Raw genomic sequence first — 27,284 nt, forward strand, 5'->3', positions numbered from 1 at the left:
TTTGGCGCGTTCCTCCCCACTCACCCTGTATAATATATGACAAAATTTTTGTCCGACAAATATGTTGGGCATATCAAACGACAGGAATTATGTTGGTCATAAATAGCAGTCTGATTTTTGCATGAAAGTTTAATGAAAGGGTAACAAATCAATTGGAAGTTTTGTCCGACAAAATACACGGGACGTTTTTGTAGTCTGACGTTAGAAACCTGTAACCTGTTCCACAATTAAAACCCTGTTTCAGTGTTCCCGTACAAAGTTTGTCCGACAAGACACGCGGGATCCTAGGTATGTATCTTAGAGTTTTTTAACGGATATCTAAAACGGTTCTACTGAGAAGTCACTATCACCAAAAAAAAAGGGAAGATTCGAAAGTAAAAGCACTGGATAGGTATATGGGGATACAATCTGCTCGAGATAGAAAGTTATTCTTTAAAGCGACTGACGTAAAGGAGTTATTCTTCTTCTTCAAGTTCCATCTTCTACAGAAGGTTGGAAGTCATCATGGCTATGCGGACCCTGTTGACTGCTGCTCTAAATAGTTCTGCATTACTGCATTCAAACCATTCCCCTGAAGTTATTAAGCAAAGATATTTTTCGTCTTCCCACATTTCGTTTTCCTCCAATTTTGCCTTGCATAATAAGTTCAAAGAAAAGGAGTTATTACGCAATTGAATATGCAGTTGATTCTGAAGTTTACTCTTAACATGTATCCTTCCATTGACTGACGATTTTTTCTTCTTAGCCTTCTATCGTCCATTTATGACATAGGCCTCCCCAAACTCCTTTCATCGATTTCTATCCTGAGCAGCATACTTCCAATTTATTCCGATTATTATTTTTATATCATCTGCCAATCTCATTTGTGGTCTTCCACAAGTTTCTCCACACTTCTTAGTCGTTTACCTTCGTAAGGTCTCCAGTGTTGTATTGTGGCATTTCAACGTCGGGATTTTTGTATAGTAGTGTGACCTGCGAAGCTCCATTTGAGTTTGGCAATTTTTGTTATATCGTCGACTTTTGCTTTTGATCTTACCCAGAGTCGTTTCTCTTTTTAACTGACAGTCGTATCCCTAACATTACCCTCTCTATTTCCCTTTTGTGGCTAGTTTATTCATATTTGTCTTAGTTAGGGTCCAGGTTTGACATCCATGCACCAAATGGATCTTTTCAAATGCTGGCATACTAGTCTTGATGAAGTGTGTGAGATCAGAACAAGGTTTCCGCATACCTGTTGAAAATCTACTCAAAATTAAAATTAAAAATCAGAAATCGACAAAGACCAAAGATCGATAAAAAGATATCCTTGTTCAAGAATCCTTGTTGGAGAATGTAATTTATGTCTCAAATAATCTCCATAATTTCCTGTTTTCTTCTTTGGTCTATAATAATAGGGATGTTCACTAATTTTTAAATATAGTTAAATTCAATAGATTACAAGGTGTATAAAAACGTAACAATCATAAAACTGTTTAAAAATGTATATTTTGTAAGATAAATGAGTTCATAATGTTGATTTTCTTGGAGGCTAGAAAAACGGTACCCTGCAGCGAGGCTACGGTCTGTGACGTCAGCAGTCGTAACGTCTTTGATCGACGACTAGTTTTGTATATGTACTTATTTACTCAGTGTATTTGAATGTGCGCAGTTTTTTACGTATTTAATTATTAAAAATAAAGCCAAATAAGTGGTGTTTTGTTCCTGGGTGTGTAAATACATCAAAAAACAGTTCTGACAAGATTTTTATTACCGTTCCAGCCAATTTAAAACAGAAAAAGAAATGGTTTGTTGCAGCTAGAACTTAAAATAATTAACTTAAAGAACTAACTTAATAAAATAAACATTATAGAAGTTTTCCAGAGACTTTCGGCCCTTGGTAATAATGTAATTGTTCTTTCTGCATTTACATTTTTCAAAAATACTTATTAGTTTTCTCAGGTTTCGAAAAAAATGAATGAATTTAAATAGCATTGGACCAAGATTTTGCACCTACCCCCTTAAAGAGTAAATGAAAAAGTTTCGGGACCTCAAATTTGTATTCCTTAAACTGGGATATTCCTAAAAACGGGATTCTAATAATACATACAGTAAAAGTAAACCTTGAAATAACTACATGTGGATGTAGGTATGACTTTATATTATATTAAAATCATTAATAATTTAGTGAAAAGATTGGTTGAAATGAAAATGTATAATACCCAAGTTCAAAAATATTTTTTACCTTGGAACAGTTGTCAACTCGAAATACGAAACAACCGAAATAAGATCTAGAGTTGAAAAGGACATAGCAACATTTAACAACATGCATGAAAAATATTTTCACCCATTGCGACATAATATCTCTCCCACTAAAAATGCGGCTGCTAAAATGTTATTATTTCCGGTCTTGCTATATGGCGCAGAGGCCTGGTCAATAATGGAAACATTAATGAAAAAGCTAGAGGCATTCGAGATGTGGGTGTACCCACGTATCCTCAAAATATCCTGGGCGACCCACACCAACGTATAGGTATTGCGTCGAATAGGAAAACAAAAAGAAAGCCCTTTTACAATTAAGAAACGAAATCTTAAATATTTCGGTCATATCATGAGGCATGATAAATATCGTATACTCCAACTGATAACGCAAGGTAAAATAGAGAGCAAACGCGGACCCGGAAGAAAAGACACTCATGACTTATAAACTTACGCCAATGATTTGGACAAAAATCGATCGAGTTATTCAGAAACGCCTCAAATGAAATTAAAACTGCCATGATGATAGCCAACGTCCACAACGGACAAGGCACATGAAGAAGAATAAAAATATTTTTAATACCAAGGTAAAGTAATAACCAGCCAATGTATGTATACAATATGCATGCGTACAATGCATGCATACAACTTTCTCTATTTTTTTTTGTGGAGTATTAAGCATTTATTTTTTTAGCTTAAAGAAGACATGGAAAATTATATGGAATATACACTCAGTAAAGCTGTGGTAGATTTATTTTTTTACAAGATGCCAATAAATCATACACCATTGTTACATCTACACTACAGTCGGTAGTTTATACGAATCGGCTTTCTGAAAACCTTCTTCCATTTTATTTGTTTATTTTTGTAAAACCCAAAATATGTCCTTACAAACAGTCTATCCACTTTAAACTAAAAAAATTCACTATAAAACTCCACTTTAACCTTGATAAAACAAGAAGAGAACAAAATAAAATGACCTGAAACGTCAAACAGGTAAACAGTAACACTATGAGAATGGCGCGCGCTTGGGGCATGCAACTAGTGACGTCAGGCCAATAGAGAAGCGTTCTTGAAATTTAAAATAATGCTAGATTTCTAATAAAGATTTTTTATAGAAAGGCTTTTTCAATTTTGTTGAAATTTTGGACAATTATTCCTAGGGTGTTTCTTAATCGTTTTACATGTTTGAAATGACTTTTTAATTTTTTGTGAACATCCCTATTGTTGGACACCCTATATTGATTCAGATCTTTAATAAAATCGGGATGACATTTCATACCCGCACTACGTTTCAGATTGAGTTCAGTTCATTCTAGCGGCATGGCAGTATTTGGGTCAGTATCTGTTACATAGCGAATGTGGGGCGTGGAATATGGGGAAGTGTCGAATAACGTGCACATTAATGCATGCTATCAGTTTCCGTATAGTGAGTTTTGCCAGATATTCTCCTGTCATTATTTTAACAAAATAATTGTTGAAGCATGTTGAATATAAATGCGAATATAAAGGAGATATGTACATGTTTATTTATGAATGCCAAAATAAAACATTGGCAGGTACTAGATAAAATTTTATATAGTTTGATGATTCATTTTTTAGTACAGAATATTCGTGCTTTGTTAACCAGGGATTCAGGGATAGGTCGCTTTAAAAAACTTCCAAAAGGTCGCGTGTTAGATTTGATCTATAATAAAAGGGAAGTTATTTGTAAATCTTTTATTTTTGCATTTTATAATCATTAATTAATGAGTATTATAGGGGAGTGCATTTAGATTTTCACTTCGGAAAAAATCAAACAAGATAAAACTTTTTGTAATTTCATTAAGAAATGTTTAATAAACAACATATCAAAAAGTTCTACTCGTGAAGTGGGTGCTTCATTTTTTATTAAACAAATGAACAGCGAAGTTAGATGTTTTTTTAAATAACTCCGAAAATATAATTTTTAGAAAAAAACTGACTTGACCATTGAAAAATTCATAAAATTTTACAAAAAAAACCTTTTATAAAGATTTTTCTAAAATTAAATTTCTAGCTTCTGTAATTTTTTATTTATAACGCTAAAGTCACCGTTCTCATACACATTGGCGCACTGTAAACTAGCGTTGGAAGAAGTGCACAGTTGAGTTTTTTTAATGTAATTCTTTAACTAATGGATCAAAAGAAATTTTACAAATTGGACATGAAAGAAGATGAAATAAGCTATCTTATGGTTGTAATAAACAGAAATAAAATGTATGGACATAAGTACGGTGTGGGCGGAAAGTGAGCCTTACCCTTACATGAATTTTGTTTAAAAATGATTTAAACATGTGTAACTAATACAATTTTACTTATAAAACTCTCAAATTTGCACAACTTAACTCTCAATCATCTTACTAAACGATGTTTTATTCAAAAAAAATCTCAAAAATTTAATTCAAATAATACGATGTCTCAAAAAATGTAATTTTTGAAAACTTCGTAGTTTTACAGAATTCCCACCAGTTTAAGACGGTATTACTCAAGCTTGAATAAATCTAATACAATTTTTTTGCTATTTTTTTAAAGCTTGGGATGTAATCTTTAAAAAACACTGAATTATTTTAGTTTAAAATTGAAATAAACAATTTATTTTTGAGAAAACTAAGAAAGATAACAAAAATGTAATACAAAAACCGAAAATTACCAGCTGAAAAAATGTATATACAGAGTGATCAAAACTTTTTTCTGTAAAACTTACCTAAAATACATTTAATAATAAGCTTCAACAATAATAAATGTTCAACAAAAAAAATTTTTTTTAGCTCTTATACAGTATGTCTGCGTAACTTGGAACCTATTGATAACTTTTTTAATATCAGTTTTACGAAAAAAAGTTATTTTTTATAAAATACTCCGCATCGTATATAACATAAGATGCAACCATCAAATATCAAATTTTGTTAATTTTGTACGAGGTATGTCAAAAATATGAATTTCACTCAAGAGTAAAGTACCTTTATATTTCACAATATCGAAAATTTTTATAAAGAAAAGTTGTTTGGAATTAAAAACTATGTTTCAATATGTAATTATATCCTTCTAATCGAAAATTTGTTTTTTTTTTAATATTCTTTCTAATACATTTTAATTTTTAATATTATTGTGAAAATTATTTGTTTATCTTTTTTTTTAAGAATGAAATTCCATATTTGTTTGATTGGATTCTACTTGTTTTTTATTTAAATATCCGCCATTTTGGATCCGCCATTTTGAAATTTAAATTTTGAATCTTTAATTCAGATTCAACAACCTGTTAAAAATAAAAACAATAAATGTTTTACAAAAATGTTCTTTTTTATGTTCTTTTTAGAAAATCCGCATTTTGGATCCGCCATTTTATAGTTTATAATGTTAACATTTAAAGATTTATCAAAGCACTCAAAAATAAATATATGTAGAAATAAATACATTTTGTAAAGTAATTATGAGTTTACAACTATTTTTTAAGTTATCCGCCATTTTGGATCTGCCATTTTATAATTTAAATTATCAAAATTGGATTCAGGTTCAGCAACCTCTCAAAAATATCCATATATAGGCAAACAAACACGTTTTATAAAAAAAATTCGGATTTTACAACTACTTTTTAAGGATTTTTAGGAAAAAATCCGCCATTTTGAATCCGCCATTTTGAATTTGCAAATTGTAATTTCAGATTCGGGTTCAGCATAATCAAATCTAAAATAAAAACATTTTTTATCAAAATAAAATGTTGAATTCACCCATATTCTTAACATTATTTATACAAAACAATTGATATTGTTTAAACAATTAATAAACAATTAGCGGCGAAATTTGTGAGTAGAACTTTTTACTTTAACATATTTATAAACTAACAAAAAAAGTTTTAGAAAAATATAACCTTGTTTGATTTTTTCCGAAACATTGTATCTTTTCGTTCTAATTGCACTCCCCTATTAAAGATGATAAATTATCATCAAGGCTTTTCATTTCGGATGGAATGTTTGCCGCTCTTACCTAGATAGAGCTCTCTGATTCGCTTATTGCGGTGAAAACCCCTCCTCTTTATCTTTCTTCTTGTGTATTGTCGAAGTTTGTTGTATAACTTTTCTTTCTTTACAATTTTTTCCACTCATATCGATATGTGCATAGTTCCCTTCAGTTTCTCACTTTCAGGATTTTAATGTCCCTCGTGAACTATGCTCCCATCTCTCTCTGGGTCTTTCCCTTGGTCTTTCAGTTTCTGGTTTCCATCTGGTGATCTTCTTAATCAGTACCTAAGTTGTTTTTCCTTTTCTCTATGTGTCCCAGCCATCTCAGCCTCTGTGCTTTAATAAATCTAACTATATCTTCTCCCTTCCTTATGGCGCTTAGTTCACGGTTCATTCTTCTTCTCATTTCTCCGTTTTCAATTCTTATAGAACCAATAATTCTTCTGATGATTTTACTTTCGAATATTCTTAATTGTTTTTCATCTTTATCTATGAGGCACATTGTTTCAGCTGCGTATGTATTGCTACTCTTTTGATTGCAACTCTGTTAATTTTCAGTTTTGTATTTCTGGATAAGATCTTGTCCTTCATTAGCCTATGATATCTGCAGTATGTATTGTTTCTTGCTAGTATTCGCTCTATAGTTAGGGTTACCATACGTCCGGATTTCGTCCGGACAGTCCGGATTTGAAAGACATGTCCGGATTGGGGTCCGGATATGAGAAATGTCCGGATTTTTTTGCTTTACTAAAAAAATGGTAAATACTAATCCCAACGGTGGGAAATTTCATTCTGCGCAGCACCTTAGGTCTCTAAAGTATGTTAAAACATAGGTATATGTATTTTAAACTGGCAGAGATTTTCAATGTTAGTTGCATATTGTAGCGAAACAGCTGTACTTTTAATTGTGACATATGCATTTCGCAGATATGTACAATGTAGAGGTAGCAACTAGCAACGCAGTCAAATTCACATTTTACATTTTCTACAACCCCTTGGACTACACCTGTCCGGATTTGGCCTTAATAAATTATGGTAACCCTATCTATAGTTGAGATATTTCTTCTATAGTTGTTACAGTCTGGTACTTTTCCTTTCTTAAATATTGGTTTAATTCTGCCTTATTTCCAATCCTTGGTAATTTCTTCTGATTCCCATATTCTAACTATGTAGGTACTATTAGGTTTTATATGCTTGTTAATAATTTTTCTCATCTGTTCTATTTTTTATTATTATTAACTTTTTGTTTTTATTATTAGCTCATTGGGAATTTGAAAGAATAACATTTTCAGATGAAAATTTATACGAACTACAGTGAATACAGTGCGGATGGTGTTAAACACTAACATAGGCAATATGAAAAGTGTATCATAGCAAAAGACCTAAAATTTATTCACGATTAGTCTGACAACATACTCGGACAGTGAAAAATGATTACGTCTATCGCGAACAAACGTAACCAACAAACTTTTTGGCATTTCCTTATCTTCTTTGAACCTTTAATACCCAAACACATAAATATTACTTTCTAATATTGCAAAATTAAAAATTAATAAGTAGATATCCATGTTTAATGATACTCTACTAAAAATCTGAATAAAATTAGCAATTCATCGGTAGACACGCTTAATATTCTAAAATAATTAAAAACATACTACCAAGACCAAGGAATTACATGCAGCCACGTAACAATTAGTGCAGCCGATATGTGAAACAATTGTGCATAATGATAAAAGCATATGTGTAATTTGGATCACATATACTATACTTACGGTGACCATATCTTTTTAAAGAAAAAAAAGTACAAAAAACAAAAATGTATTAAAAACGCAAAATGTATCTTTTTATTGGACAAACATAACTTTTTGACATTAAAAATAAATAATCTATGTAGCTAAACATAAAAAATTATAACAATTAAACTAAACAACACATTATATTAACTTTGAGAAAGTTACAAGCCTGTAAATAAGAGTTTTTATATGAGGGACCTGGAATAGCCTCATCTTCTTCCGGTTTTTTGCATCATTCATATTTTTCTGAACGTAAAATTAATTTAAGAAGGTCCGGCTTCGACTGAAGTAAATGAAACATATCATACAAGTCTCATCAAAATTTGCGTACACCTGCATCGCTGCCTTGAGAGTGGATATGGACATTTGTGACTTTTCCGACGTTCAATAATAATTATTTATTACAGAAAAGAAACGCTCGATAGCCGCACTAGTTCCCGGAAGACAAAAAATAAATTCGCATAATATTTGTAAGTTTTTCAGTTTGAATTGATCTACATACTTAAAAACTTCAAGCCATCGATCCTGACTATTTTTTTCTTCTCCGTTCCACTCATAAATTTTTTTTGTAGCCAGATTCAGATTCAGAATTTCACTTGTAGCCACGTCTTTCAAAATTCCCACTTCGTCAAAGAGTTGATCTTCATTTAACATGGTTGCCTTGATATACAATTTAAAAGCTTCGAGAGAATAACAAACATCGTTCCATGTTATTTCACTTCTTAGATCTATCCTTTTGAATAGTTTAAATTCATGAAAATTTGTACTCCAGTTTTCTAGATAGGTTACAGATTTTGTGTAAAAATATTTCACTTGTGCAGTACAAGTTTTGTGCACGACCACCGCACCATAAGCCTGATGTCTCTCATGTTTTTAAAGATCATTCATAAACGCATTTACCAAACACTTGATATGGATATTGAAGAAACCCAATTTGGATTCCGTAGAGGCGTAGGTACCCGTGAAGCTCTGTTTGCATTTAACGTACTAATCCAGATATGCTTGGGTGTGAACGGATATGTACGTCTGTTTCATAGATTACAACAAGGCTTTCGGTAAAGTCCGCCACAAAGAGCTAATGGACGTCCTCAAAGCAAAACAATTACAATACAATGACCTTTGAATTATAACAAATCTATATTATAAACAGCAGGCACACATACGCATTTAGTTCGAAAATAAAAGAGGAGTGCGACAGGGACAGGGGTGTATATTGTCACTACTACTATTCAATGCATACTCTGAAGAAATTATGAAAAAAGCTCTTGAGGAAGAAGCAGCAGGAATAAAGGTAAATGGAACGCCAATTAACAGCATTAGATATGCGAACGATACTATCATAATAGCGGACAACCTCCAAGACCTCCAAAAGCTAATGAACAAGATAGTTGAGTATGGAGAAGAATATGGATTATCAATAAACATCAAGAAAAATAAATTTATGAGGATATCTAAAACCCAAAATAATGACTAAAGCCTGACAATTAAAGGTAAAACTTTACAACAAGTTGAAAACTACAACTATCTTGGCACAATAATTAATCACACAAACGATTACTCCAAAGAAATCAAAGTTCGAATAGAGAAAGCAAGAACAAACTTCAATAAAATGAGAAAGGTACTTTGTGCAAGAGAACTGAAATAATTAGACTTGAGAGTTAGCCTGGCAATGGGTTATATTTTCTCGACTCTGTTTTACGGGATAGAAGCATGGTCAATTAACACGTCGACTACTAGAAAGTTGGAAACATTTGAACTGTGGGTGAAGGTATCCTGAAGATATCATGGATCGAGCATGTTACAAACAACGAAGTCATGAGCAGAGTCAACAAAAGAATGGAAATATTGGAAATCATCAAGACACAAAAGCTGCAATACCTGGAACAGTATACAGAGAAATTTGTGTAAAAATAGAAAAAGATAAAAATATTCATTTTTTAGAAAAAATAAGTACATTTGTGTGTCCTTAGAAAGGTTTTAAAGTACATTAGGACAATATTTAAAAATAAGTACTGTCCTACTTAAATAAGTACATATGGTCACCGTAACTATACTACACATATAAAGGTTCAAATTTAGATATGAGGCCATCTCAGATTTTGAATTTTGCAAAAATGGCGGGCATTCAAAATGGCGACTATACATATGTGACTAATAGCACGATAACTTTTGAACGAAAAGTCCGATTTCATCCAAATTTGGCATCAAGGTTCTTTTTTTGATGAATAAGATCGAGGTTTTGAACCGGAAGAATCGGTTTACCAGAAGTTGTGTTTTTACTGTTTTTTTTTATGTAAAAATATTTTGTTTTTTTTTTTCAATTATTTCACCATGTATATGTTAATTTTCCAAAAAGGTAATACCGCCATTGTAAAAATATTTTGAACTTTTAAGTTATGTCAATTACCATTTAATAAATGGATAACGTATTTTCACATGTACCTATGTGCGGCAGATTCATTTTGAATGCCCGCCATTATTGTAAAAGACAAAATCTGAAGTGGCCTCATATCTAAATTTGAATCTTTGTATGTGTAGTGTGTGTGGTCCAAATTATATGATTCTACCATTAAATGCACAATAATTCTTATATTATTTGCACGAATCTGCCGCACATAGGTTCATTGGTACATGTGAAGATACGTTATGCATTTATTAATTGGTAATTAACATAACTAAAGAGTTCAAAATATTTCCTAAAAGATATTTTTACGCTCTTTTCAACATCGATATTACCTTTGTGAAAAATTAATATATACAGGGTGACAGAATTGAAAAAGAAACAACATATTTTTACATAAAAAATCAGGAAAAACACACCTTCTGGAAACCGATTCTTCCGGTTTAAGACGTCGATATTATACATCAAAGAAAGAACCTATATACCAAATTTGGTTGAAATCTGACTTTTCGTTCAAAAGTTATCTATCGTGCTATTAGTCACGTATGTATAGTCACCGCCGCCGTTTTGAATGCCCGCCATTTTTGTAAAAAGTAAAATCTGAGATGGCCTCATATCTAATTTTGAACCTTTATATGTGGTCCAAATTATATGCTTCTATCATTTAAATGCCCAATTCTTATAATATTTGCACGAATCTACCGCACTAAATTTTGATGTCATCAACAGGTTTTCTGTTATGTGAAACTGCCCGTGACATTGAATAACGTATAAACTGGCTGGTAGAATTAATTGACCTACTAATAAATAAACTAAAGAGGATGTTAGACAACCGAATCAGCAAAAATTTGATAAAAACTATTATTCAGGATAATAGATAAACTCACCATGTATCTAATTGTTACAATGACTATGATTAGACGGGTTTTTTAGAAAAAATAAAGTAGGAATAGGAAGTGTGTTATTGTCAATTGAAAAGATAGCTTATACATAGTTAAATTATTTCATAACATTGTGTCTGTAAATATGAGCGACTTTAACTAGAGACATTGTATACTATTGTACAATTATTACATTGATTCTAACCGCCAATTCTGTAAACCAAATCTAGATCATCTTCTTTTAAATAGGATTAATGAACAAACACACTAGTGGCTCTTAAATATCGAAACTGACGCTGTGAAACATTTAAACATTTTGATTTCATACATATTTACTTCTTATTATCTTCAATACACACCACTCTTCTATCCCTGTAACAATCAGTGTAAATCTTTAGATTAATCTTAACTTAAAATATAGAGTACAAATAACAAAATCTTTTATAGAAAAAAATGGTGCAACTATATTTACATAATTTCATTTTTTTTATTTTTAGGGTAAAATTACGATTTTCACATTGTTCCCCCATTTAAAATTCAAAATAAATCTCATTTTCGTTTTCAGCACCACCAAAAACATAAAGTATGACCAAAATTAACCATTCACCATACCGTCGTCAGTATCTCGAGAAATAAGCGTTTTTTGGAGGAGTGCCACTCGTCTATAAAGTCACATAACTTTTTTCCTATTGCATATTTTGACTTAAAATTTTCCAGAAAACTTCTTCATGGCTCATGTTTTAATGCTGTGTGTGTGTGTGTGTGTGTGTGAGAGAGAGAGAAAAAATGGCTTGGATGCGGGTCCGTTAGCCACAGATTTTTATTTTATTTTTACCTCCATTTATTAGTTTTGTTATATTTATACCTATTTCACTTAAATGACTATATTGGTTTCTCTCAAGTAGTTAATGAGTAATTTAAATATTTCCATTTTATGACAACTTATTAGATATTCTATACTAATTGGAAAAGGAACTTGTGTTTGTCGTAAATTGTAATATAATTGATTTGTATATATCTCTCACAAAAACAGACTGATGAATTAACTATTCCTAATTTGTGCAGATGTGCCTCATATTTTCCGTGTCTTTAATGCTGTGTTGGTTAAAATTATAAACTGAAAAGTTTGTCACTCAACCTTTTTAAGTAAACATGAAACTAATGAAATAAGACGACAAAATGTTAAAAATTAATAACTTCTCTTTTAATTTGTTTAAACATCTCATACAAATCATATTGTTAGCTAAATACTTTAAAGATAATACAGTGGAATTTTCGGAAGGAAATATTTACAGCAACCAAAGATACAGCGAGGTAAAATTGAAAAATCATCTAAATTGATTTTTCGCATTTTTGCATAAAATTTGATTTTTGAACATGTTCCACCAATTTTAGATAAAAATAAACTTCATATTCGGATTCAGCAACCTCAAAAACATAAATAATGACCAAAATTGGTCATTCACCTGAAAGTTGATTTTCGTGGTCGGTATAACGTGATTTTAGGGGTTTGTAATATTTGTAGTCATACAAACCCAAAGAAGTTGAAAATGCGTCTTTCTGTTTCCACTGAATTAATTACTTTTACAGCAGTATAAAAATATTTCTTCAACAAAGAAAACAATCGTTGCATATATTATCAATTATATGACTTTTTAAAATAATGATTATATAAATGATTTAAACAAGAGGTAATTAGTTGCGTCAGATTCTGTGATGAATATTTATACAGATGAATTTATGGGGATTTAATTGACCTTGAATTTTACTGTACCGTATCTCATCATTTTTCCAAGATAACCATTATACTCTTATTGAATCTTATTCTTATTAAATTGTCAGAGTAGAGAGTACTACTTTGTATAAATCAAAGGTAAAAGATACAAATTGTGGTATGTAGGGCAAAGTTGATCTAGGAATATAGATGGTATAATTGCTGATAGAGACACGAATGATAGTATGATAGAATAATGACAATGTTTGTACTTATAAAGAAGTATTGAATGTTCCAAGTATACAGTGATGAGCACGCTAATAATCGGCAAAATAACGCAAAAGATGGAAAACATAATAGGTTGTGAGATAAAAGAGATGAAACTAATAGAAATGGAAATTATCGATATAAACGAATAAGTTAACATTACATTAGGTACATAGTTTCCCACTTTTAGATATCTGTGACAGGAGTATTAAAATTCTCCTGTCACAGTGACAGTTGTCATACTCATCCGATACGTCTTAAGGTGGGAAACTATGTAATTTAATATTAATTTATACGTTTATTTATATCGATAATTTCCACTTCCACCTCTACTAGTTTCATCTCTTTTTTCTTCACAATGTAATATGTTTTCCATCTTCTGCGCTATTTTGCTAAATAGTTATTAGCGCGCTCATCACTGTATGCTCTAAGTCGGTTTGGGTGAGAATAAAAGAATAGCTATTTGTATAACAAGGAAGCAAAGTGCTACTTTGCCTCCCGAGAATGAAGTTTACTGCCCGACGCTAAGCGGAGGGCAGTAATCATTCAAGGGAGGAAAAGGCACTTTACTTCCGTGTTATATATATGATTTTTCCACCTCCTTCAAATAACATGTCATTTTTGAAGTTATACTTCTTTACCGGCGATATGAGGGTGAATTTTTATATGTTAAAACCTATGATCCCGGCGCATGCGCATTATAACTTTGTTCTGATTGGATGTTCAAATGACATGTCAAAAATTATTCAATATGACCGCTGTGACACAGCTGTAGTTTGATTATTTATGGTTGTTGCGTTTTAAAATTTGTGTGAAAAGAAACAACAAACAAAAGTTAGTTAATAGTTATACTGCCCTTTTAAATAGTTTTCATATACCTATATTTTTGTACTTTTGGACTATTTTGGACAAGGAAAACTCATTCTAATTTGGTAAGTAGTTTTTATTATAATCATATTGTAATTATACATTTGGATTAGGTTGAAATACAGTAGAGCGTCGATTATCCGAACTAATTGGGGGACATAGGTGTTCGGAAAACCGATTTGTTCGGATAATCGAACTACAATATATTGATACATATTTATAGTCATACATATTTATCCACAAGTGAATAAAAGCCATATTTATATACCTACATATTTATTTATATCTTGATAATGACAACTAGCGACTAAACAAAAAAGTGCAGTCTTTGCAACAACATAATTATTTTTGGATACAATATTGAAGAAAATTGAAGATATTTTAAGCGTCAATTACTAACGCTTGCTCGGTATTCGAGTGCGGGACGCGGGAGTCGATAGTTCGAATAAGCGGTCATTCGGTTGATCGACGTTCGGATAATCGACGCTCTACTGTACATTTATTTTCTCAAGAATGGGGATTTTAGAGAGAAATCCCAAATTAGGTCCGATTTTTATTTTTAAATTATGATTTTTTGGCGTAGATTTATTTATCTAGTAGGTATGTAATGCTTTGATTTACATACTTAATTTGATTACCAACAAAAGTTCTACCAATCTTCATCTAATATATTGTTTTCTTACTGTTTTGTTATATTTTAATATTTTCTTCCACAAAATTTAATTATATTCAAAACAACTGTCAAATAGTAAAACATTCAGTTACCCTATTTTTCCACATGACAAATAATGTGGAATTGGACGAGTGAGTCTAGGCTTCGATTACGAATCAAAGCGCCCCGAAATTCACGGGTTCGATTCCCGATACAAGTTTTTATTTTTTAATTTTTTTATGCATTTTATGATTGTAAGTATATTTGTTATATAATTTTTTTTTCAGAAAATGCGTATTTAAAATTTTTGCCAACAATTATTATCGTTCAGAAATCATTTTTTCTTTGTGGCATTTTTCAATGTGTTTGTGTGCGTTTTATTCTTTTATTTTTTTAAATTTTTGGTATTGTCTTAAAAATCACATAATATGTAGTAGAAGTATAACTTCTTACGTGCGTACAAAGTACACACACATTCTTTTTTTAATTTTTAAATAATTTATTTATGTAACTAACTAACAAGTAGGTACAGCATAACTGTCAACTGTCAAATAAAAGTCAAAATATTAATGTAAACATTGTTAAATAAAAATAACAATTTACTGGTTTTTATCATTCTTCAAAATACAGGGTGTTCTATAAGTAAACGTTAAAAGGTATAGATAGATACTTACGTAATAGAAAATAGAATATAAGGCGTCAATAAGTTATTTCATCGACGACATACCATGACGTTACTTTTACTTGTACTCCCTTGGAAGTAAAAGTTCTTTGTCTCCCTAGGGAGGAAAAGTACGGCATTGGTCCCTACAATGAGGCCAGGAAATGTATACTGTGGGTAGAGGTAGGTGGAAAAGCTTTTTTTGTTAATTGAAGACTTACTCAGTGATATTCCTACACAGGAAAGAGCAATAACATCAGGTGAAGTAGTCTACTTTGAGTTTTCTTGTCAATATATTTTGATTTTTGTCCCTTCTCTTTAAAGTAGTCAAGGAAGATCGTATATCGTATCAAGGGCCGATTATAGAGTCTAGCAGCTCTTTTACACACCATTAGGAATATTTTCCAGGACAAGTCTCATTGAATTTGAGTCCCATTGCTGTTTTGTCGTCTTCCGAACAAAGTTACTAACCATTATTTCTATAAAGAAAAATTATATCGTTAAAAATTATACGTACATTTTATTGTTAAAAAAATTGCGGTACAACTCAAAAGTATATTTGGTAGCCTAAGCTAGAGTAAAACTGTCCTTCTAATCATTTTGACGTAAACATTCTGATAATTAGTAAAATAATTGCAATAGAGATGAAATTAACAGGAAACAAACTGAGAATGCATTATCACAAGGAAAGCACGGAAAGCTTTGTTTACGGTTCGCAAACATCATTTCTATATTACATACTACAAATTTGTATAAGAAATAATATGTCGAAAATTCGATTTTTCGACTTTGAGGTCGGTTAACTCGAAGATGGTTTGAGATATCGAAATGTTATTTTCAGATTTGGATTCAGGAGTCAACACTACACACGAAACCATCGGGAGATCGGCTCTAGTATTGCGGGGAGGCAATGCACAAACGAACGAACAGACTGCGAATTTAAGTTTTCGTTGAAAATACCCTCTTGAGCTGCATAAAAAATTTTACTTAGTTTAATTTAAACGCCTGCAAAAACACAACTTTGTGGAGTACGAAATTAGCAATTTTACATGTAAGATACAGGTTGTATTAAAACTAGACTATTATGCTTCGCACATGACAGTTTCGTACGTAGGTGGCGCTACTAGTATCGAGTAATATGAAAATAATTATGAAAAATATGTTACAAGACCATTTTACAGGAGGGGCCATTTTACGCAGCTTCCAGCTTACCCCTACTAGTGTCCCCGAAGCATTATCGGTTTGGGAATGTTTAGATCTATTAACAAATAAATTCTTGCACTTCAGATCCTGCATGTCAAACAATCCGTGTAAATTTTAAAAACCATGGGTTTTTTATTAATTATAATCGTGTGATTAATCTGTTTAGAATGTATCACTTTCGTGAAACTTGCGGTTATTGTAAATATATAAACAACTACAAGATATTCTTAATTGCCTCGAAGCTGGCCTTATGTCACGACAATAACATTTGAAGGTTGCTAGCCAACACACTAAAGTTCGCACGAAAAAAAATTATAGCATTATCAAAAAAATGAACCTTGAATACTGTGTTCAACATAGTTTTGAATTATTTCTGGTATAACATTGAGGTTATTATGCTAATGATGGTTTTCTTTGCGTTTGGAGTTCCTAACGAATCTGGGGCACACTTTATTGATATTTATGGAATTTTTATACAGGGTGAGTCATGAGGAACTGTACATACTCCTACCTCGTATAGAGGCCCCTATGGGGAATAACAAATGACCATTAAAAAGTGTCTGCTCCCATTGTTTAATAATATACAGGGCGAGTTTCGCATTTTGACAGTCATATTCGTCATAATTTTTGAACGGTCAGATCGATGTGTCTCTTATTTTGGTCAATCGTTACACTATTACCACCTAATCAACTGATTTATTTAAACTAGAAAAAAATCAGGTCCGGCTTTAAAAAATTAGTTCGTTTGTGTCTTAGAAAAAATTTCACCCTGTATACGCTTTTTGAGAACTCTAATATTAATTTTACAAATTAGACAAATAGGCAGTTAAAATGACATATTTATTTTTTTCCTTATACGATTACTTAATTTTTTATAAAAAAATCAAATTTGACTATGAATTAAAAATTTGGTAAAGTGAACCATAGATTTAAAAAAGTAACTTTTATTACAAAAATTAATTTTTTTAAACAAATATTTGATTTATGTTACCACCCAATCAACTGATTTATTCAAACTAGAATAAAATCAGGTCCGGTTTTAAAAAATTAGTTCGTTTGGGTCTTAGAGAAAATTTCACCCTGTATACGCTTTTTAAAAACTCTATTATGAATTTTACAAATTAGACAAATAGGCAAATAAAATGGCATATTTATTTTTTTCCCCACACGATTACTTAAATTTTTATTAAAAAATCAAATTTGTCAAAATCGCAATTTTACTATAAAAATAAAACAAATTAAACAACGTTTTTGTTAAAATTAAAAGTTTCACCATTTTTTTTTTCTATAACACGTCTAGATCTAAAACTCCCCATAACACTTCTCTTTGGACTCTATAGTTTAACATAGACGTGATCAAATAGATAAATTTTAAATTTTTTCACTTAATTTTTGCGATTTAACTTTGCAATTCACGAAGCTGCACCTTTTATTTTTTAAAATCCATAACTTTTACGAGAAGAAGACTGAAAGTCTACAAATTGTCATAGTCTTCACAATGGTAAGAGATATGCGCTGTAAAAATTCCAGAAAAGAAAATTTTAATGGAACGTTGTAGTGAGTTAAACCGTGATTTCATCTTTTTTTTTTTCATTTTTAGGTTAAAATTCCATTGACAAATTTGATTTTTTAATAAAAAAATTAAGTAATCGTGTGGTGAAAAAAGTAAATATGCCATTTTAATTGCCTATTTGTCTAATTTGTAAAATTCATATTAGAGTTTTCAAAAAGCGTATACAGGGTGAAATTTTTTCTAAGACCAAAATGAAATAATTTTTTAAATCCGGGCCTGATTTTTTTCTGGTTTGAATAAATCAGTTGATTGGGTGGTAACATAAATTAAATATTTGTTAAAAAAAATTAATTTTTGTAATAAAAGTAAATTTTTTTTAAATCTATGGTTCACTTTCCAAACTTTTAATTATTATTCATAGTCAAATTTGATTTTTTTATAAAAACTAAGTAATCATGTTGGGAAAAAAATAAATATGCCATTTTAATTGCCTATTTGTCAAAAAGCGAATACAGGGTGAAATTTTTTCTAAGACCCAAACGAACTAATTTTTTAAAGCCGGACCTGATGTTTTTCTAGTTTGAATAAATCAGTTGATTGGGTGGTAATATAAATCAAATATTTGTTAAAAAAAATTAATTTTTGTAATAAAAGTTAATTTTTTTAAATCTATGGTTTACTTTCCACACTTTTAATTTATGGTCAAGTTTGATTTTTTTTTATAAAAAAATAAGTAATCGTGTGGGGAAAAAATAAATATGCCATTTTAATTGCCTATTTGTCTAATTTGCAAAATTCATATGAGAGTTTTCAAAAAGCGTATACAGGGTGAAATTTTTTCTAAGACCCAAACGAACTAATTTTTTAAAGCCGGACCTGATTTTTTTCTAGTTTGAATAAATCAGTTGGTTAGGTGGTAATAGTGTAACGATTGACCAAAATAAGAGACACATCGATGTGATCGTTCAAAAATTATGGCCAATATAGATTTTTGTCAAAATGCGAAACTCGCCCTGTATATTATTAAACAAGGAGAGCAGACACTTTTTAATGGTCATTTGTTATTCCCCATAGGAGCCTCTATACGAGGTAGGAGTATGTACAGTTCCTCATGACTCACCCTGTATAGTAACTAAAAAATCTTTCACAAGAAAACCTAATAATGATCAATTTACACTTAGTTTATCAAAGTTCTATTATTAAAAATGAAATTTATATCTACTCGATAATGTATATGTTACAGTTCAAGTTGATTATCCAGTTAGAGTTGACTATTCCTAGTTCAAGTCAACTCAAACGGCTGGTTTAGTAAAAGTTGATTATAAATATAAATTGAAGATTTTTATTCAACATTTACTAGTAAAAGTAGACTCCAACTAGAAAAAGTATCTATACTCTTCCCAATGCCATTTAGTAAGAGTTGATTAACACGATTCACACAAACAACCGATTCTAGAAATTAAATGTTACTGGATATGTTCAACTCGTGATAAGTAGTTGAAACGGTCAAAACAAAGAGACGCACACTCATCAAAAAAGCATGTGAGATTATACTCCTATAATCAACATTTACTGAATCGATCCAGGAATATTTAACTCAAACTAGTAAGAGTTGTTTCTATTTTTCCCGCGATCTACTTTTACTAATAAGCGGTATTAAGAGTCTACTTCAACTAGTAAAAGTTGAGTTAAATTTTTCAAATCACCTCTTACTGCTCGTTTTAGTTGGAGTTGACTCGAACTAGATTGTAGATTGTAGATTGCAAAAGGGGTCGATTGGCCCAGTTGACCTTACTACACTGCGACCTATAAGATCTTTTGTGTATACCCTACATCTATATTTTAGTCCAAAAGGTCTAGGCTTCTAAGAAAGTCCATTATCCGTTTTGGAGCTAGGTTTGTAATCTGATCAGGATCAAGGAATACCTGTTCCAGATATTTATGGCGTTGCCGAACAATTACTCTGCAATTGCAGATAATATGTTCTGACGTCTCATCTGCCTCATCGCAGAATCTACATGTCCCACTGTCCAGTATGCCCATTTTACAGAGATGATATCTGAGTGAGCAGTGTCCAGTGAGAATTCCTGTGATTACTCTGAGATCAGATTTCTGAAGCTCTAAGAGTAATTTCGCGTACCGGGCAGAGGGTCGTAATAACCTTTTTGCCTGTCTTTGGCCTGGAACATTTTTCCAGTAGGCTGCACTGAGTTCCTTTTCATATTTTCGAACTTCTTCCATTATGCGGCTTTTTGGTATGCCACAAAATGGTTCAGGTCCGATGAAAGGAGTACAAGCTCCTTCCTTTGCGAGACTATCGGCAATCTCATTTCCGACAATTCCTTTATGCCCTGGCACCCATAGCAACGTTAGTTTGTTGCGACTTGCCAGTTGTTTAAGGGATTGTTTGCAATTCCAGGCTATTTTTGACTCGTAAGTTGTGGACTTCAGAGCCTTCAAAGCAGCCTGACTATCAGATGCAATAAATATTCTTGCTGAGTTGAGGCCTTTCCTTAGGCACTCTTGAGCACAGAACTCTATTGCTAATAGTTCTGCTTGAAATATTGTTGGAGCATTTCCAAGGGCTGCGGATATCCTAATATTAGGACCTGTGATCCCTATTCCTACTCCTTCGTTTGTTTTTGACCCATCAGTATAGTAAGTGAAGGCACCTTTTGTGATTTGAGCGATTTCGTTTTCTGTCAACTCGCGGTCGTTAATAATAACATCTAACGCGAGTTCGAAATCTTGTTTTGCAGGCATTACGTCTGTAGGCATCTTCATGATTTGGGTTGTTCCAGCCCTTAATACCTCAAGATGTCCCGTTAAGTCACCGGGTTTTAGAGATTTATTCTGTGTCAGCCTATAGGCATTTTCTAGAGCGATCCTCTGTACATGTAAATGTAGTGGAGGAAGGTCTAGCATTGCCTCTAAGGCTGCGGTAGGACACGATCTCATTGCACCCGTGATCCCAATACAGGCAAGTCGTTGCACTTTTTGCAACTCGTTTATTGCCTTTTGCTGCTTTGTTTTGGTCCACCAAACCATCGCAGCATAAGTGATAATGGGTCTGACAACCGTTAAATATGACCAGTAGAACATTTTTGGCTTCAGACCCCAGGTTTTCTCAAAAAGCCTACGGCACATCCAGAAAGCCCTTGTTGCTTTTGTGGTAATATGAGTGAGGTGTGCATTCCACGTAAGTCTCCTATCAAGGATGACTCCTAGGTACTTAACCTCTTCTGAGAAAGAAAGGGTTATTCCATTCATGATCGGAGGCTGTAATGTTAGTTTCCTCCTGTTAGTGAACGGAATAAGTGTCGTTTTGTTGGGATTAACTGATAGCCCTTCCCTCGAACACCAAGTGGTTATAATGTTTAAGGCCTGCTGCATGCGTTCGGCAATAATACCGTCATGTTTGCCTCTAACCACTATAACTAGATCGTCAGCATAGCCCAGAGCACGAAATCCTGCTCTTTTGAGCTTTGTTAGGAGGTCGTCAACCACTAGCGACCACAGTAGAGGTGATAAGACTCCTCCTTGAGGACAACCTTTTACTGCTTTTATAGTAGTTGATTTGCCTCCTAGGTAGGTAATAATTTTCCTAGTGTTTAGCATGGATTGAATCCATTTAGTTATGGAAGGTTGGATACCTTTTGCTGTTGCGGCGGCGCTGATTGATTCATATGTGGTGTTGTCAAACGCACCCTCTATGTCTATGAATGCACATAGCGCCACTTCCTTTGATCCTATTGCCTTTTCTATGTCTTTTACGAGACAGTGCAAGGCATCCACGGTGGATTTGCCTGATTGGTAGGCAAATTGTTCTTTGTGAAGCGGTATATTTGTTAAATATTCGCTTCTTATATATGTATCAAGTATTTTTTCCATACTTTTAAGTAGAAAGGAGGTAAGGCTTATGGGTCTATATGACTTCGGCTCCTCTGGAGGGCGTTTACCACTCTTAGGAATGAAGCATACCCTAACCTCTCTCCACTCTTTTGGAATGTAGCCCAAGATGAAGCTCATCTTGAATATTTTGACTAGATGAGGAGTTAATGTATCAACGCCCTGTTGTAGCAGGGCTGGAAAGATACCATCCTCTCCAGGAGATTTGTAGGGCTTAAAGCTATTTATTGCCCATTTAATTCTATTTTTGGTGAAGATTTTTCCCGCTAGGCTTTTTGCAGCTCTTGATGTTCTGTAATTAGATTCATCAAGATTAACCCTTGGGTCATCTTCAATGAGTGTTGACCCAGGAAAGTGAGATTGTAATAAGCAACTCATGCTTTCCTCTATGGTTTCAGTAAACTCTCCGTTTGGCTTTTTTAGAAGTCCAATACCGTTTGAGTGGTCCTTTGAGATTACTTTCTGGAGGCGTACTGCTGGGGCTAATTCAGTTATCACCTCGCAGAATTGCCTCCATGTTCTTCTCTTCGACCTTCTAAGTTTTTTATTGTATTCTGTTAGAGCCTTTTTGTAGTCATCCCAGTTACCTATACTTTTGGCTCTATTAAAAGCTTTACGAGTTTGAGCTTTTAACTTACTGAGTTCCCTGTTCCACCATGGCACATCTCTTTTGACGGCTTTGGTCTTGATGGGACAGGCCCCCTTAAAGCAGCTAATTATCGTACGATTTAGCCAATGTGAGGCACCTTCCAGTTCCTCTATGGTTTCAATCGAATAAGTTACGCCTTCAACATCTGACCTTAGGGTGTCCTTATATGCACACCAGTCAGTATGTTTCGGTATTCGACAGGACTGTATCTGTTCCCGCTCAGCCTCGACATCGAACCTTATGGTTCTATGATCCGACATCGATACCTCATCGGAGACATGCCAGTTCTGTATTAGATTTGTAGCAGAGCAACTAGTTACGGTGATGTCAAGCACCTCTTTCCTATTTGCAGTGATAAAAGTTGGTTTGTTACCTCTATTGATAATGTCTATATTGGAGTTAGCCAAATATTCTAAAAGGTACTCCTCACGTTTGTTCGTGTTTGTGCTGCCCCATACTATGCTGTGGGAGTTCGCATCACATCCAAGGATAAGTTGTCTGTTCTTTTTGTTGCACCAACTGATGAGGCCTTTCACTTCCTCTGGCGGAGGTTGGTCTTCATCACCCGGGAAATAGGCAGAGGCAATTATAATTTGCCTTTTGCCCCTTTCCGTGGCGAGCTCCACTTCAGCTGTTGACTCGAACTAGGAATAGTCAACTCTAACTGAGAATCAACTTGAACTGTAACATATATATAAATTTGACATAGAAGAAAATTGTAATATCTCGAACATAATAATACATACAGTAGGAAAAATGAAAGAATACCCATGAACGATCACATCAATCACTTATTTTGTATTTTTGCTGTCTTTTTCTACAACAAACATTTGATATTTATAGAAAAAGACAGCAAATACAAAATAAATGATTGATGTGATCGTTCATGGGTATTCTTTCATTTTTCCGACTGTATTACTGTGAGAGGTGGCATTCGGATTTTTGCAGATAAAGTTAGGTGACACCTTCAGTAATAATAATTGACTTATGCTCCTTCTCAAATATGCCCGGAACATTAATAAAAAAATTAAAATATTTAAAAATTTCGAAAAACATCGATTTTTTTCTGCTTTCTTTACTTATAACTCTAAAACGGTTCGTTTTGGAACAAAGTCGTAGAGAAATAAAATAAAGATAATTGAATTCTGTATGATATACGACTGGTCAAAAATGTCTTAAGGTATTACCTTTACTGCAATATAGCAATAAATACAAAATAAGGGGGCAAAATACGCCTGTTGTTATTCAATATTTCTTAACCACTTTGGTGGCACTTGAACCTTAGTAATTAGCTTAGAAAATTCTTATAACTTACTTTAAATGGTCTACGTAGACCATTTAGAAGTTGGCTAATTTTTTTACATATAAAGAGGTGCTCTACCTATCTAATACACTTTACAGAATTAAAATCGGATTATTTAAGGGGCCTCAGCAATGATTTAAAATTATAAAAAAAATTTTGGCTTATAAACAAATAGCTTTGTTTAATAATAAAAAAATTAATTTCTAGCAATGCAAATAATTAAAACCGGTATAATTTGACTTAAACTTAACTTTCAAATGCTGTCAGCGGAATTGCTATTTTATTTTTTTATCAAAAGTTATTGTCGTTCAAAAATTGCAATTTTTCGATTTTTTGAATGTTCCACCGCGTTTATCTCGAAAACTATGCATCCTACGAAAAAACTTGTAAGAACATTTTTTGCTTAGAATTACCCAAGAAATACAAAAAAATGTTTATAACAATCTTATCGACATCCGGATCAACTGTTACCCAAAAAAATCATGTTCTACGGGTCAAAATACATAAAAAAACTTGGGTAAGTCCATCTAAATAAAGGAGCCCGTAGCACCCCCTCCTGGACACAGCACTAATTTGTTTATAAACCAAAAAATTGTTTATAACTTTAAAACATTGCTGATTCTGCTTAAATAGTCCGATTTCAATTCTGTAAAGTGCATTAGATAGGTGGAGTGCTTCTTTATATGTAAAAAAATTGACAAATCTTTGTATGTTCTAGTTTTTGTTGTGCAAGATTTTAAAAAATTTTAATTTTTTAAAAAAAAGTTTAGATTGCAAAATTATTATGCAAAATCTAGTAAGTCAATTTTAATGAAATTTGGTGGACGGTTTTAGCACATTACAAAAATTTTCTAAGCGAATTAGGAAGGTTCCAAGTGTAACCTAAGTGATGGAAAAACATTGAATAAGAACAAGCTTGTTTTGCCCCCTTATTTTATATTTATTGCTATTTTGCAGCAAGGGTGTTAAATTAAGACATTTTTAACCAATCCTATCTGATAGAAAATTTAATTATCTTTGTTTTATTTCTATACGACTTTGTTCCAAAATGAATCGTTTTAAAGTTATAAGCAAAGAACGTAGAAAAAAACGAAATTTTTTGAAATTTTTAAATATTTTGTATTTTTTATTAATGTTCCGGGCATATTTGAGAAGGAGCATAAGTCAATTATTATTAACGAAGTTATCACCTAACTTTATCCGCAAAAATCTGAATGCCACCTCTCACATCCACCTAAAAACAGATCCTTCCTGGTCTATGGTACCACAGAGATTTTTCTGTGCGTCATTGCTGATATTTTTTATATTTGTCAATTATAACTGAATCTTCGCAGTACTAAAAGCGTAAAATTTTTGCAGACATTTGGAAATTCGTATTCGACTTGGTATTCGTTTGAAATTGACCCACCCTCAGTATTTCAGAAATGCGACATTTTAGAAAGAAATGGCGAGACAGGTTGATTTTTAAATCTAGTTTTGCGTTTATTTTGGTACTTTCCCGATCCCTTTCTTGGGATGTTGCTATAACATCATTCTTTTTTTACTTTATGAACATATTTTTTTCAAGTAAAATTTAATAAAAAATTTTGGTCTTGGTAAAAGGTATATTATTTTAAAAAGCCCTATAGGGCTACAAACATCGAACAGAACGTTTTCGCTCTAAAAAGAGCATCATCAGTGTTGCCTAAAATAAGTATAACCATATTAATTATCAAAATGTTGAACTTAAAGTGATGACCAAGGTAGAATCAAAGTTTGGTTATACTTACAAGAACATGGTGAGCCAACCAAAAAATACGAAGGTCAAAGCCTTTCAAAAATGGACTAAAAGTCACATCAAAATGCTAACATAGCAAATTCCAAAGGATGGATATAATCCCTAAGGATATGGCCCTAGGATAACATATGACTCCCACACGTTGTAAGTGGGTCAAAGGTAACAAATTAGGTCATTATGTTACAAGAGCTGACAGGCAACTAAGATGTGAGATATCAAAAGCGAATCTGTCTGATGTCAAGACAACAATTGTCAATGGAACTTGAAGTATCATGAAAAATTGGTTACACAGCTACTAAATTTATAGTTGTTTATAGTACAAGCAATGATAACAGCTAACATCAGTGTGTTGGAATTATAAAAATAAAGAGTTAGTGAGAATAGATTATCTAGATGTAAAATAGAAGGGGGGAATTTGAGTACCCACAATCATCAATGAAGTGTACGTAAATTGATGAAGAAAGGTAGGCAAAACAACATACAGATAATGTAATGTATGGTTTATGTTTTGAAATTAGATAATTTATATTTGTGAACCAACACAAATGATGGCTGAGAGACTGGCTGAAAAACTAGAGACAAAATAGGGGTCGTGATATCAAATGCTGAAAAAGTTGTAAATGCAAAATCTTATTTATAAATTAATAAAATATAGATGGGTTCATCAACACAAATTTACAAGACTGAAAAGGTTGTATTACAAGCTTAGTCCAAATTTCTTTATTATGTCCTTTTATGTTAAATAACATCTAGGGTAAAGAAAAATTAATAACTTGGATAAAAGTGTCTAAGCTACAACTAAAGTGGGGTCAGATGAAGATAAGTGTTGAGTAAGATTATTGAGTATATGAGAAAATTAAAAATTGTGTTTATTTGAGATAGATGAGTTTGTGGTATATAAAGTAAATTTGACATCACTATTGAGACTAATGAACATTATTGAGAGACTGGGGACTCCAGAGACCAGGCAACCAAACAAACCAAATGATGAATGAAAGGTTGGCTGAATGGAATAACTACTAGATGTGTGAAACTTGAAAGATATATTGTACAGTATTATTGGTTGATTTAGTTTAGAATGAAATAGTTATGATTGGACACTAAACGAAAAACGGTTTGAAAAGATGATATGGAGAGAATGGGATATATATTGAATAGATATAGTTGTGTACAAGTTGTGACAAATGGATGTTGCGGATATAGTTGAAATTGCTTTGTTTGGGAGAAGAAAAATTTTTTGAAGAAAGGATTAGATGATTATCGAAAATTGAGTGAACATGTGGATGTGTGTGAATAAGAAGAGAAAAGAAAGAAATAGAACAATATTGGTAGATGCGAATAATTAGGAGAAATAAAGTAATATAAGAAACAGATTTATAATGTAATTTATGAGAAAAGTTGACGATGTAACGGTTGAAAGTCACGATTGAAAGACACATGGCGATTAACACAATTTGGACTTCTCTGTTTCTCTTTGAC

General features: G+C 32.3%; 1 protein-coding gene across 4 annotated transcripts in view; it reads left to right on the plus strand.

The window, feature by feature from the left end:
* LOC126887230 (RNA-binding protein Pasilla) overlaps positions 1–27,284 on the plus strand; it is a 391,656-nt gene that overhangs the window by 206,182 nt on the left and 158,190 nt on the right. The gene's annotated exons all lie outside the window — the stretch shown is intronic.

This window comes from Diabrotica virgifera, chromosome 6 (assembly GCF_917563875.1).
Source record: "Diabrotica virgifera virgifera chromosome 6, PGI_DIABVI_V3a".
NCBI lineage: Eukaryota > Metazoa > Arthropoda > Insecta > Coleoptera > Chrysomelidae > Diabrotica > Diabrotica virgifera.